We start from the raw sequence: 15,634 nt of genomic DNA, 5'->3' as shown, positions 1-15,634 counted from the left end.
GCGGTGCCAGAGCCAGTGTAGAATGTCCATAGTTCCAGTGAGTCGAACTATGCCGCTGAACCCATGAGTCGGGTGAGCGGTTAGGGTATATATCCAGTGAGTCGGAGTAGTGAAATACGGCAGTGTCCCATTTTGAATTAAGGATAGATGCTGCGAGGGTAGGTGCGTATAATGGCTTGCGTCTGCTTGACGGGAGGAAGACGTGAGTCAACCGTGTGCAGAGTGCTGTGCCTAGACGCTGATGAGGCCGTAGGGAAGAACCAGGCTGCATATCTTCGATGTAGCGTTGGTGGTCCAGCGATGAAAATGCCGAGTATGCTGGTTTTCGACTTGATTACCGCTCAGCGGAGAAGTGATGGGTGAGGTGGCGATGAATGACGGTATATCTGCTCCATGAAGGTTGGTTTCAATTCGTCACCACTTTCAACAGCGAGTAAAGTTCCTAAGAACATAGGAGATCCTCCGACAGACAGACAGAGGTGATCAGCCTGGCGGGCTTTCTGCCCAACTGTTGTTCGTTGGGATATTTCTATCCGTGTTAGTTATTCGCATGTATAACTTCGTATGTGCGATGCAGGATATTTGTGACGTCATTATTGATTTGCTAGTCGATAGTCTATGTGCGAAACTTCTGTCATCTGTCACTTGTTAAAGTCAATGTGTCGCCACATGACTCCCCCCTATAGACCGGAGGTCGATCCCGTTGAGACGGCTGTCGATGCTTGATTTGAGCTGCCAGAAGCAGTGTAGAATGTCCCTAGTTCCAGTGAGTCGGAACTTATGCCGCTAATGCCCAGTGAGTCGGGTGAGCGGTGCAGGGTGATACTCCAGTGAGTCGGATTAGTGAAGGTAAGTGTCCCACGGTGAGTCGGGGAATAGATGCTGAGGGTAGGTGCGTAGTGGCTGGCGTCTGCGTTGACGGGAGGAGACGTCCTCAGACCGTGTGCAGAGTGCTGTGCCTAACGCTGATGAGGCCGTAGGGAAGAACTAGGCTGCATATCTTCGCTATGTAGCTGTGGTGGAGCCTTATGAGGCCGAGGATGTGGTTGGCTGCGACTTGATTACCGCTCAGCGGAGAATGATGGGAAAGGGAGGTGGCGATGAGGATGACGGTGCTGAATCTGCTCCGTGAAGGTTGGTTTAAATCAAAGTCGGGGTCACCACTTAGGGAACAGCGAGTAAAGTTCCCTAAGAAAAGGAGGATCCTCCGACCAGGCGAGGTGATCAGCCTGGCGGGCTTTCTGCCCAACTGTTGTTCGTTGCGATTTTCTATCCATGTTTATTCGCATGTAAACTTCGTAAGTGCGATGCAGGATATTTGTGACGCACCATTGATTTGCTCGTCAATAACTATGTGACGACTTCTGTTCTGTCACTTGTTACTTGTCAATGTGTCGCCACATCACTCCCCAAGACCGGAGGTCGATCCCGTTGAGACGGCTGTCGATGCTTGAGATGAGCGGTGCCAGAAGCAGTGTAGAATGTATATCCTAGTTCCAGTGAGTCGGAACTGTGCCGCTAATGCCCAGTGAGTCGGGTGAGCGGTGCAGGGTGATACTCCAGTTTCGGAGTAGTGAAAATCGCAGTGTCCCACGGTGAGTAATAGATGCTGCGAGGGTAGGTGCGTAGTGGCTGGCGTCTGCGTTGACGGGAGAAGACAATACAGACCGTGTGCAGAGTGCTGTGCCTAGACAGACTGATGAGGCCGTAGGGAAGAACCAGACAGACAGCAAATCTTCGATTAGCGTGTGGTGGTCCCTGATGAGGCAGGATGCTGGTTGGCTGCGACTTGTCACCGCTATCGGAGAAGTGATAGGGAGGTGGCGATGAATGACGGTGCTGACCTCCGTGAAGGTTGGTTTCATACGTCGGGGTACCACTTTAGGGAACAGAGAGTAAAGTTCCCTAAGCAAAGGATTTGATCCTCCGACCAGGCGAGGTGATCAGCCTAGAGGGCTTTAGAACTGATGTTATTGGGATTTTTTATCCGGCAATTCGCATGTAAACTTCGTATGTGCGATACAGGACAGATTTGTGACGTCATCCATTGATATGCTCGTCGCATAGTCTATGTTTTAGTCAAGCAACTTCTGTCATCTGGCAATGTACTTGTTACTTGTCAATGTGATCGCCACAATACAATAAAAAATTTCTAAGCCCTGAGGCTAATTTTGTAGGAAATTAGTTGTATTTTCACCTCTTTACAAGTCTTTACACGTTCTCCTGTATTCTATCCTTGTGTTATACATAAATTATTATATAAATAAGATTATACATGTAGATAAACTATAATTCGTTTGCTAACTCTATTTGATCGTGATTTATCTAATATTAATTTTAAAACTACCGGGTTATTTGATTTACCTATGTATATTTTTAATTTGACATACAATTAGGAAACTAGTTTATTATTGAACCAGTTATTTCGTTGCTGTGCACCACTGTGAGTTACGTCATCGAACCTGTTATAGTTATTAACTCTGATATAGATCTGTCCGTGTTTTGATTGGGCTATAGTCTGCTTTTTGTCGCTATTTGTAGCTTATTTGGAGCGTTAAAGGTTTTTAAAACATGTTTTTTAAATATTATAATACAGGAACAATTTCAGACTGTGCTATAATTGACAAATTTCTAAAATAACAAAACTACTTTAATGATACTCTTTCTGAAAATCGAATATAAAACTGCAAAGTTCGAAAGTAGCACTTATGGCCAATGAGCAATGGGATAGTTAGACGACCCATTAGACCAAAACCAACATATAATATATTGATATTCCGAAAAAGCGACAGTTTTTTGCGATATAAAGTTATATATTTGATTCGATGGAGAACAAATAGCTGATTCCGAATATGCATGTGGAATGGCTATTATTATTTAGTAAAATACACTGCCATCTGTATAACAGCTACAGTTATAGATAATATGACAATACCATAATATACTTTAGTCAATAATACGGTAAATGGGACGTAATTGAGTCGACATGTATATAACTCAAATCGCAAAAAAAAATTTACCCTCTATAAGAAGGCGATATATAAACGTTATTGACAGAAAAAACCACCTCATGAAAGAACAAAAACTGGCCATTAATTAGTATCCACTAATTAGCTACTGCGCAATTAACATACTTTATTACATTTTCTATTAAAATAGTAATTGGCAATGTGTTTACCGAACACCACAAACGTGTATTGACTTGATGACAAATAACTATAACATAGACGTCCGGATATAAATAATAAAAGATTCATCATTTATGTGATATTGATTTTTTTTCTTTAAAGTGTTACCTAACGCTAAAATTTTCTCCTGTGTCGTGCGTTGCGAGTGCGTTTACAATCATACAAGTTCACATTCACATAAAACCCAGCACCGAAACAACAATTTATGGATCACACAAAGAATTGCACACGAAGAATATAAATATGTTAATTGTTTTATGTGTCAATTTTTATACATTCATGTTCATTAGTCAACTCGTTTACAAAAACAAGATTCACAAAATGCAATAAGCTTTTTAGAGCCAATTATCAATTATTCTTTAATTAACAATTGAATCTAAAAACTGACACGTGATGTAGAATGTATTTTAACTGTAAAGCAGGTGCAGATTGCATGCTACAATACGTTAACCCCCAATTTCTTACAAAAACCTGCTAAATACTCCTTGTACGTCTTGCAGGCGTATAAGGAAGTTTCTCGTTTGTCAATGGGCTGTGACTTTTACCACGGCACCATGCGCATGCGTCTTGTCATGTAATAATTATACGTAATGAGTTACGTTATAAGTGTAGAACACAAAGCTTGCGTCGTGGGATTGTGACAACGATACGGTTTTTTTATTTACTTATTACTTAATTAAAGGTGAGTATAGACTGTAGCATTTTCTGGAGCATTTCTATATAATGTAACGTTCTTACGAATGGTACAATACAGGCTAGAGCGCAGTTTCCAAAGCATTTTAGTTCGTAAAAGAATGATACACTAGAAGACAACATAGAATGGATCGTTGTTCTGTTACAAGTAAACGTTGAAGTCTATAGGTATACTCACCTTAAGATTCCACTATTTATTCCTTGTAAATAATGCCTATGTTTTGCTAGGTTGCCTACTGCCATACCTCTGCTACTACGACTGCCTCGTCGGTTTCGGTTCCTGTGTCGGACTTTTTTCAGTATTTCGAAAATTTCGCAGCAGTAGCACGGAATCTGGAATTTATAACACGTGCCGTAATATGCACCTCTGCCCACCCCTTTGGGGATAAAAGGTGTGACGATATAGATAGATAGATTCTGCTAGGTACAGTCTTACGTACTAATATTATAAATGCGAAAGTTTGTGTGTTTGTATGTATGTTTGTTACTCAATCACGTGAAAACGGTTGCAGAAATCGGGATGAACTTAGGCACAGGTGTCGATTTTGGCCTGAAATAACACATTGGCTACTTTTTATCACACGGGAACACGAGCAGTTAGCATCTAATATACCGGACATTTTTCTAGACTATGACTTCAAATAAATAAATTGCACGATTTGGAAGTCCAACCAGACCTTGATTGGCGTTTTACTTTACTTAACGGTAAAATATGTATGTCCCATTAGTTAGAAATCACGTTTATCAAACGAATTTATAGCCAATTAAGCTTTTTAAAATGACATTCATGTTGAATGCTTTCCTAATTAAATAAATGCAAGTTGAATTTTAATAACCTACTTGATTTTTAGTTAGAAACTTAGTATTATTATTTAACAATATTTTGTAGTATTGACGCAAAATTTATTATTATTTTTAAACTCATATTTATGAAATAATAATATTCGAGAGTATAAATACAAATCATAAGATTAAAATAAATAAAGTAAAAACAGACAGGAAAAGAAATTAAATAACATTTAATTGGATTTTTCCTTAACGAAGTAGTAGATACATGTCAGATTTTTTGAAAATATTAGATTATGAACCTTATGAAATTGTAATAAAGTAAAAATTTAAACAGACAAACAGTTTCAGCTACGTTAATGAGTTATCTATCTGCACAAACTCAGATTTCATCCCATCACATTGCATCACGATGTAGTTGCAAACTGCAGTTCAATAGATCAGATATCATTATGTTTTAGTGAAAGGATAGCAACAGACGGTATTAAGGTGCTCAACAATCTCTTAATTTTAGATAAATCTATGTCTTGTACTGCATTTTAGGTCTTAATCATAGGTTAGTATAGTTTAAAATCGTGTGATTTTAACGATAAACGTGTGGCGGGTTCGATTCCCGTATAAATCAACTCTTTGTGTGATCCAGCAATTGTTTTTCAAATCTGGGTGTGAATGATATTATAATTGAAAAGGTGAAGATAGTTTACAAAGTGTTACATTAAATTATGGACAATTTGAAACATTTTATAGTATGGGACCACTAGATGGAAAATAGAGAAGGGCGTGGTTTATATCGTCCCGCGCTCCCCGTTAAGTGTCACGCAATATGTTAAAGGAAAACCCAGTCATGACATCTCCTCTTTGTAATTTCTTTATGGTATAAGACTTCACAGGTAATTAATGGATTGGATGTCATATTTCCTAGATTAGTATATAGTGTTTTTAAAGCGAAACAAACTATATCTCTTTCATTAAAATCAAAACACATGAATCAAAGTAGCGTTAGCAGAAACAGCGAAATAACAACAAGCGGTACGGTCTGCAATATTAACAGATAACCTCGTTGAACTCGTGAAAGTATCGTTTGAACTTGGCGAAAGTTTAGTCAACAGTGCGCGGGCGCATGGCGTGCGTACGATACACGCTAATGGGCCGTTTCTGCATAAATATAGCGGGGTAGTTTCTATTATATTTGTTACTTTTATTATGTACTAGTTTCTGTATCGTATCACTCAAGTCAGCTCATACTCTGTCTGTATACCAAATTTCATCAAAATCCATTTATTAGTTTCGGATTGATTGACAGACAGACATCCATACAAACAAATTTTCATATTTATAGTATTAGTATGATGGAATTTGTTATGGTTTGGGAAAATTGACAGTAGGTTTTAATTCTTAAAATTTAATTATGTTTGTATATGGAAACTGAACTACATAATAGTCATGTATATTGTTCAACAAATATGTACTTTAATATTCTGTTTTAACATAATTCATCATTTAACCATTCAAATTCAATAAATATCTAGTATATTTTATAAATAGCCACAAAATCTAAAAAATACATAATAAGTCACATACATATAAACATGAGTAGCTATCATACATATGTAAGCATTGCCAAACACTATTACATACACACAAATATGAACCTTGACTTTTGAGCACAAACGACTAAATTTGTTTAATTAAGATTGTCCATTTAACCGCAAATCTATGGCAACAATTAGATTTTAATAGCACGTTTATTTCACTGTAGTAAAGTTCAAAATCGTATTTCTTATTGATTAATGGCCCTAATTTTTTTTTTAATTATTTAGACATTTCGATTACCTTCGATAAATGTATGTAGTTAAATATCAAAGAGTTGTGATGGCTTAGGGCCTGCTTCTCTAGTGTGAGGGTGCAGGCAAGACCAGGGGGCTTACTCTTGAATCCACTGGCTTGAATGAACCAACCAATCAGAGCACCGAACGCGTTCTCATTTCGATCTGGTTAAACGTAAAACAAACTCGTACTTTTACGTTTGATATCCATAATGGAGGTACTTGGTGGAAACAATTCGATTATATAAGGAGCCTTAAAAGTATCTGCCACGGCTTTAATGGGAGGTAGTGTTGTGTTTGAATTTACGCCGAACTTCAGCAATAAATTCGTTATATCATAAATTTCTAGGCCTTCCACCAATAATGTTGTCTATAAATCAATGTTGCCTAGATAATGATTAGTTAATTATTTCCTTTGACGTATACACAATGAGGCAACACGACGTATTCGGTCGACCACTAAAATACCAAACTTCGTGTTTGGCGCGAAACTGGACAGAGACGACCAGTATAACAAGACCCCTGGCGATATTATGTCCAATGATTTGATAATGTTTCTCGATAGTTCTAGAATTAATTACAGTGTGCTAGAATTTTCTAGAAGAACAGATATGTTTTTATATTATTTGCTCTTCTTAATCGTTGTCTAATACTTAACGTTTTGAGAGATTACCGGCTTATTAATTTTGAGTTTTTTTTAAATTATGAAACTCATTAAAATTACTACGATATTTTTTTTAATTGTTTTGTGTTTAATAAAATGTGACTATCTGTCATATATCGCTTTATTGTACAGATAGTCTACATTTTAATTACTACTTGCAAATAAGATAGTCGTTATCAGAGTTTATTGAATAAGGCTTTAGTTAGTACTGTATAAGGAACAATCCAATTTCCAATAACTCTTACCTCACTACAAAACCAAACCCATTAACAAACACAACCATGATTTTTATTACATCCAACTGCTCCAAATTCAGAATTAGCCTAGCTCAATTTATACTGGTCAACCATCCATTTAACGTTGACCCCAACTGTGAAACAAATACAACAGCATAAGGGATCTTGTTACACTGGCGGTTAGTTGGGTAACTTGGTGTTGAAAGCTTGCGCACGCGCATACAAGGCCGCCTGGTCTTAGTAAGGACACTGTGTGTTAGTTTGTCACTTTATATTACGATTTTTAATGTTATTATTGTGTTTGTTGATGTTTATGAGATAGATAGTGTAGAAAAGATAACATATGAATAGGGGAGAGGAGAAGGGGGGTTTTTATGTTGAATGTATACAAGTTTTTTGGCATTGGGTGCTTGTGTGAAACTTGGTTGAAAGTTATTTAAGTTTATAGTGGCCTAACAATTCAGACGTGACCACAGTAAAGAGTTTCACTATCTTATTAGTCTTGTAGCTGAAAATATAATAGCTGACCCAAAAGATCGCGATTCCGTACTTCGAAGTTAAGGTTTATTGATTTTTTATACTTTCAAGAGCATATTAAGCGATATTTATCAAGTAAGCATGCGGCCCACCTGGGTAAATGGTTACCGTGGCCTATGAACGCTTGCCACACTTGGAACATTACATGCGCTTTTAATTTTCGAAATCCAGTAACGAAAAATGCTTGGAATTCTCTCTTACACACCCTATCGCCTAAGCTTGATGCCACATCTATTATCTAACTTAAATCACATAAACAGCACCTTATATACTAGTTCCCAAGTACATAACTAACATTTAATAAAGGTACCATCTTCACGCATTTCCCTTCTCTTTTCCATACTTGTAGGTTCTCGTCAGGCCAGTCCTGATGCTAGGCCAAAAGGTTATATCTGCAAAGGCCAATCAGGTCACTGCATAAGTGAAGTGCATTGCAAGTTATCGGCTAACTAGAGAGAGTGTATTAGACTTATGTAACTTGTGTATATTGGATTTAGATTATGTGTTTGTTTTCGTCACTTTCTCTTGGGTCGTATTATTGATTTTTGAGAAGTTGTGTGCTGTTTTTTTCTCTGTAGGGATCGTGGAGTAAATAACTGTATATGCCAGGGATATGCATATCTCAATGACTGTTAAGGATAGTTAAAATAAGGTATATAGAAATAGGTTTTCTTATATATCGTCTTCAAGCAAGTTTATTACCCGACTGCGCCAGAAGGAGGGTTATGTTTTTCGAGTGTATGTATGTATGTATGTATGTATGTATGTAATTGTTTGGCACGCTCTGCAGCCTAATTTTAAGTAACTAACTGCCGCATTCAGAGTCATTTAATGGTTACTTGATCCAGTCCTTAGCAACTGTTTTCGATACAAAATCGTTACTAAAGAATAGTTTAAGTACCTTATCATAAAATGACTTAATGCTAATGCCAGACTCCGAATTAGATTTTTATTTTATTGAGTGGGTGTGATTTCAACTACCGGCTACGATTATAGCTCCAAAATACATTAAAACAAGAGCTATTATAGAATAAGAATGTCTATATTAAAACACTGATAAGGCACTGTTCAACAGCCATTAGACTAGTACGAGTTTGCTTTACATTAAAAGTAATCGAAACGAGAGCGCATTCGGCGCTCTGATTGGCCGGCTTGCATAAACCCACCAATCAAAGCGCTCTGGACGCGCCCTCGTTTCGTATTCGTTCGACGTAAATCAGACTCATACTAAGGGTACTTCTCACCAGATCATGATACCAGTCACATTTCTCACTACTGATAACCTTACTCCAAGGTCCAGGACACCTATCACCCCTATCATCAGAATGACTAAGGACTCAAGTCTAGCAACACTGACGGTGTTTGTGTGTGTGTCGTAAGCATAATTTGTAGTCAAGACGACAATTTTGACGTGGTGCGTTTACGCAACTCCGTGAAGCCTTGTAACAAGTCCGTTTTTGTACACAACTTGACTTGACTGTGTTCAATGATGTTTATCTTTGGATAATTTATTGGTACTTAGAATAGTGCGTTGGGGAGTGGTGTTACTTCATTTAAATAATAGCACTGCTGTAAGACTCTGTGATTGTACGTGTCTATGTGTCTAATCACCTAAAAAGCTAAACTGTACTCTTCTTACCAGTTACTTATGGGTGCCTTAAGAATGTATGTTATACATAATTGGGGTCAAGCCCATTGCCATTCGTCAGATAAGATACGGGCGCCTCCTAAATAAGTATTTTTCTTGTTCATATTACAACTAGTCTCTGATAGGGTCAGTTTTACAAATAGCTGTTTAAGAATGGAAATACAGAAAATATTTTTTGAAGGGACAGTTGGCGCGGTGGCTGGGCAACTGGCCGCGTGCAATGCGTAGCGGGTTCAATTTCCGCAGAACATCTATTTGTGTGATCCACAAATAGTTGTTTCGGGTCTAGGTATTATGTGCATGTAAAAATGTATGTTTGTAAGTTTGAAGTGTAAGAGTAAAAGTGTGGGGTAACGATTTTTTTTTTTTCAGTAGTATAATCACTGGTTTGAACTTGTTACTGTGTATATACTGTTTTACCTTCATCCAATACCATTTACCTTCATGTTATTGAACATATTCTTACATTGATACGCCGGCCTCACCCATTTGCACCATATCCGTTGTAATTGAAATTTATTACTCGAATCAACTTACCTCGTGTTTCTCACATAAATTAATTTTTTATAGACTTCCCCCGGATACTGGAGTTATTTAATCGATAGTAGAATTAAAAGAAAATATATTTAACCCTTTAAGCGCCAAGTAACCCAAACGCACCCACGACACAGGAGAAAATCTTAGAGTGGGGCAACGTTTTATTAAAAGAAAAAAAAAGTTAAAAACCAATAACCGTGCACCCACCACGCGGCTAAAAATCGAAATAAATAATATTATACTAAATTAGGAGTAGCAATCGTGTGAATAGAATGAAAAAAATCATGCTTGTTTTCTGTCACAGCAATACGATATGAGTGGCAGGGATACAGGCGGTTAAAGGGTTAAAGGGCGGTTTGCTTTCACTTACTATGGTACCTACTTCCATGTTTATTCTCTGATCCAAAAGGTCAAACCATTGTTGAAAGAAAGACGAAAGAAAAAATCACAAAAACTTGCTTATCTCAGGAATCGAACTTAAAACAGTAGTAATCTCATTTATAACTCAACATGACATCAACATAATGTATTTTATTTTCACTATGAGTACGGGGTACCCCCATCCAATTCTAAACCTTGCAAACCATTGCTTAACTTCAATATTATTTGAGACACGAATTCTGGTGATAATTGTTACCAATGGTAGAGCGTTACGACTCTACTACGGACATGATGCAAACATATGTAGAGGTCACTCTACGTACTGAATTGAAGGTGATTTGTAATGTAGAGTTCTTTAATGTCTCTACTATTATTTTGTAGAGCAGATTATATTGATAACTATACAGGATTTTCTTTTAATATCCTTCCAAAGATTGTTTGAGAAATACAGTTTTGATCACACGTATAAGAAAATATTCAATTGTCCACTGCTGGGCCTATGCCTATCATAAATCATTGAGTGAGGTCTATACCTCACTCAATGATTTTCAAATGTTTTTCTAGACCATAATCTACCTCCAGATCAAAATTTCATCTCAATCTATTTAGCCGTTTTGACGTAAAGGAGTATCAAAGAATCATACGTACAAACTTTTACATTTCATAATATTATTCGTAATATAATTCTACCACAAAATCGATGCAATCCTTATTTACTTACTGCTTTTTGATTTAAATCTAATTTATTTTTCTTTTTTGATTTCAGGTATGTCCAGTTTCATAATAATTCTACTGAATAATAGTTATTACTCCACAATATAGCGTAAGTATTTAATATTAGTATATTCGAGTCACTGATCAAATCTGAGGTTTCACACTCAAAAGTCGCACTCAACCAAACCTAGAGGTCGTATTAAACAAAGGTCAAAAGTATCATAGTTCTATAATACATAATTCATAAAAAAACAACATTTTTGCATATAAGGTCTGAAGTGAGGAAGCTCAGTACTACTTAATAGGCAGATACGGGAAACGTACATTGTATAATGTTAATTTCTATTGCCTAGATCCTTTCAGACCTTATTTAGATTATCTTGCCGGAAGGGACCAGCTACAATGGTGTTAAAAAGTGTATTAAAAATAGATTAGATACATTCATGTACAAGTTTTTTTACTTTTAGTATTAGAAGGTCGTTTTCTCAAGTCATATGAAGTTCTCTCATTATACTACAATATTTGCCTTACTGTAGGAACTTAGTCAAAAATGAACGAGAGAATTAGAGGGAGACAGATAATAGGGATGACGACAGGGTATGAAAATTAAAAATCTAATTAGTCCGTCAGTTAGGTAATAAAAAAATATTAGACATGTATTTTTTTATTTTGTCATATAAGATAACAATACTTAGATAAAACGAATCAAAGTTTAGGAGTGGGAGCTAACTACGTCACTATAGAGTATAAAACGTACTCTAAAGTGACGTCACGCGATATTTAAAATGGATATATCTTCGAAAGTATTTGTTTCCGTAAGAAAATAAAAAATACGTGTCTAATATTTTTAAATAATCTACAAGACGGACATTAAAATAAAAATTAGTCATCTACCCTATTATATTATTACTGCTCCAGTGGTAAGATTGAGATGATAATCGTACTATAAAAAATTAAAAACTTATCATATAATCATCCAATGTCTTCTTCCTGCTTTTCGAGCCGGAGCCCTGGGAAACCCGCTAGGCAGTCCGCAGCTCCGGATAACAACATCAAAGCTAGCTGTAATAATATAGTACAACAATCACAAAAAAGGAACTTATCTATCATACAACTCCTTATCCGTATAACCAGACACACAGTTTACAAATCCATCCTGCTATCATACTTATATTTTAACAATAGAAAATTATAAAGGCGAGTTCATATTACAACATATTCGTACGGACATTGCGCATATTGTAGAACGCCCATAAATGGCAGCCTATACGTTGACCAATAAGACACATGGTTCAAACCAATATACACTCTTTTTCTTTCAGACATAGAGTCTAGAATCCCTTGGCTTGCTATATTATCAAGTTTTGAACAGTTTTTCTGCTGTCTTGTTAACCTTTATGGCGTTGAACTTAAGGGCTATTTTCATTGTTATGACTGTGTATGTTAATTTGTTTTGTATACAGTATGTTATTATCTAATATATTTAAATGGTGGTTAAATTACTTAATAATATTGTAATGTGTTTTAATTTATTGTGAGTTTATTTAATTGTTTATACAAGCAATAAGTAATTGAATTTGTGTTGCTAAAGCCTCGCTTGTGTTGAAATGTCTAATACCTATTTTAATTATATCCTAACAAAAAATAGGTAGGTACGTGACAACATTCTACTTATTAGTATAAAATACGCGTCAATAGGAAATTTCTATTTCGTGACAATGTTCTTTTGTAAGTAGTGGTACAAAATCTCACTGCCGTACTCAGAGACATTTAATGATTACTTTAAATATTCTTTAGTAACGATTTAGAATTGAGAAAAATTGGTATGGACTGGGTTGAGGAGCCATTAGATGAGTTTGAGTACGGGTGATGTTGATGACAATGGCAATCAAAATGAATTTTAAGTGTATTTCACTCATAAAAGAAATGAAAAGTACCCTTAACCGAAGAGCATGCATGAAAAAACTGACGACTGTTGATAAAGCGAAAGAAGTATGTAAAATTCGTAGCAATTGGAGTTCCAATGTCTCTGCCTATCCCCATTGTAGACAGATTTTATTTATGTTTGTAACAAATTAACTTTTTTTCGAAACTCTTACACCCATACATTACAAATACTTTAAAATTATTTAAATTTTTCGTAACCATTCTTCATAAACTGGATCGTCTCACATTTACATAGTAAACCACTGTAACTTGACCCCTTGCATTTTTAACACAAAAACAGGCGATTTATGCAAAAGCGAACTCATTAAAATGAAATTAAGGTTACTTTTACGAAAACAAATATCAAATGGTGGCCTGGTTTTGTTTTATATACTTTCTCTCATAGTGTGGTTCTCCTTTCTCATATTTTTTTCTGTCATACTTCAGAGGACGATAATAATAGTACTAAACATTGTATTTGCGAAATAAGCTAGTTTCTTCCTATTCAAATTCAATAGTAATACTTTTTCGAAACGTCTAAAACGATATTTTCAATGAATTCTGAATGAAACAGTGCGTTATTACGTCATCAGTATTTACGTCAAATAGCAGACTTGTTACTAGAAAAGTTCGAAAATTAAGTACGGTAGTTTATCAAATCTATTAACGAAAATGTGATTATTATTAAATATTTCGTTGTATTGAAAAGTCGAAATTATTTATTTTTGACTTAGGAAACTACTCAATGTCTTGAGAATTATAATGAGAATATAGCTCTTCTTAATATTTATTTTTTGTTTCAATGTGATGTTCATTTATGAAGTTACTCTTACTCTTAATGTATATTTTCTACCAACCTATAAGCATTTCTCTTTCTTATAATCAGAACTAAAAACTTTCTAGCTCAACAATACCGATACTTTTTCAACAATACAGCTACTCGTATCTTTAACAATGTTAATGTAATTTTATCTTCAAATATTTATCACGAAATCTCTCGCCTTAAAATCGTACGTTTTTCTTAAATAAATATCATGAAAGTTGGCCGTAAACTTTCATAACTGCATTTTAAAAAACAACATTAAAAGTTATCAAATAATTACTTAATGCATTAACAGGATTTTTTAAATGAAAGTAGAAAAGAAAAGTATTACTTTAAATGAGACATTTTACCCAAAGATACAGCTTTCATTTAAATCAGTAAACTCAACTTTATAACATTGCGTTTACAAAGATGCAGATAAAAATTAAATATCGTCACGCCTTTTACCCCTAAAGGGTAGGCAGACGTGTGCACATTGTGGCAAGTAATGACGCTGTTCATTGTACATCCAAAGTTGTAGATATAGGTAAGAAATTAGAATATGTCTTCATGAAAAGAACGTATCTATTGCTCGGCCAAACGTAGTTGTGGCTCCTCTACTGTTCCATGGGTGGCGTCGATTGCTTACCATCAGGTGATTCGTCTACTCGATTGCCCCCTTACTCCATAAAAACTTAAGCAAGTATTTTCTAACAACAGTAACTGTAAACTTTTTAGTTAGTAAATGACCAAAATTCACTGACAAACAAACAGACTTTAGTTTACCTGAAACCCCAATATTATGTCGTTTCGCCTATAAATTTATTTCTTACATCAAAAAGCCAATTAACCCTTAAAATTACCGAATAATTAAGTAAACTTTATCCGACTTTTTGATTAAACAGTTACGTTTAATTACCATTCCTGTTACAAAGATTAGAGGCAGAAAATAAATTGTGATTTTATCGCGATCTCAGGGTAGAAAGGATTTAGACCTGGGCTGTAAATAGCGCTGTTTAAGGGTTCCGGTCGAATGCGGACATTTTTATAAGGGTTTTTGTTTGAGAAGCTCTGAAGGCATTTGTTTGGTAGTAAGATTCGTATAAATAAAGATAGTAACAGTTGGATTTACCTTAGATATCGTGTATAAAAACATACAGAGCTAGAGCTTCAGAGCTGATTTGTGAATAATTTCGTTTGGTTGCAGAAATATCTACTTTTTTTTCTAAGTTTAAAGGTTAGTTGTCCATTGTAGATTTTGCCCAGAATTAACAGAAGGACAAAAGCAGAAGGAAGAGCTAATGCTCTTCCTTCCTATCTTAATAGATAACAAGATTAGCACTGGTTGATAATGTATGATTTATACCAAAATAAACTCTAACTTGTTTTGTTTAAAGGCTACGTTTTTATGCCATCTGTATGAAGATCATGTGATAGAAGAAATGATCTTATATACAAATCATAAATCAAAAACAAATCGAGGCTCCATATTTAAATGAACCTATTGCCACACATCTAGAATACTAGACCAGAACCAAATCGATCCAAATAAGTACATAGACCATTACATAACCACGTTTTAGTATAATTGAAACAAAAGTATGTCATTTTTATTGACGGAGTACACTTATGTAACTGTAGTGACATGTAAAGTATGCCAGTTTCATTACATCATGATGTTAAGCAAGGCTCAACT

General features: G+C 35.5%; 2 protein-coding genes across 3 annotated transcripts in view; one reads left to right on the top strand and one right to left on the bottom strand.

Annotated features, from left to right (window-relative positions):
* The window catches only part of LOC118264327 (uncharacterized), a 419,163-nt gene that overhangs the window by 237,216 nt on the left and 166,313 nt on the right, over window positions 1-15,634 (bottom strand). The window contains exon 1 of one of the 2 annotated variants that reach the window (XM_050704897.1): window positions 9,930-9,937. The exons of the other annotated variant lie outside the window; for it this stretch is intronic. The gene's annotated coding sequence lies outside the window, so the exon portion shown is untranslated. Of the gene's footprint in view, window positions 1-9,929; window positions 9,938-15,634 lie in introns of those variants that run through there. 2 annotated transcript variants of the gene reach the window in all.
* LOC118264314 (probable chitinase 10) overlaps window positions 1-15,634 on the top strand; it is a 109,527-nt gene that overhangs the window by 12,708 nt on the left and 81,185 nt on the right. The gene's annotated exons all lie outside the window — the stretch shown is intronic.

Source organism: Spodoptera frugiperda, chromosome 26 (genome assembly GCF_023101765.2).
Source record: "Spodoptera frugiperda isolate SF20-4 chromosome 26, AGI-APGP_CSIRO_Sfru_2.0, whole genome shotgun sequence".
In the NCBI taxonomy this organism is placed as follows: domain Eukaryota; kingdom Metazoa; phylum Arthropoda; class Insecta; order Lepidoptera; family Noctuidae; genus Spodoptera; species Spodoptera frugiperda.
Note: the sequence above shows the minus strand (reverse complement) of the source record. Positions and strands in the feature narration are given on the sequence as shown.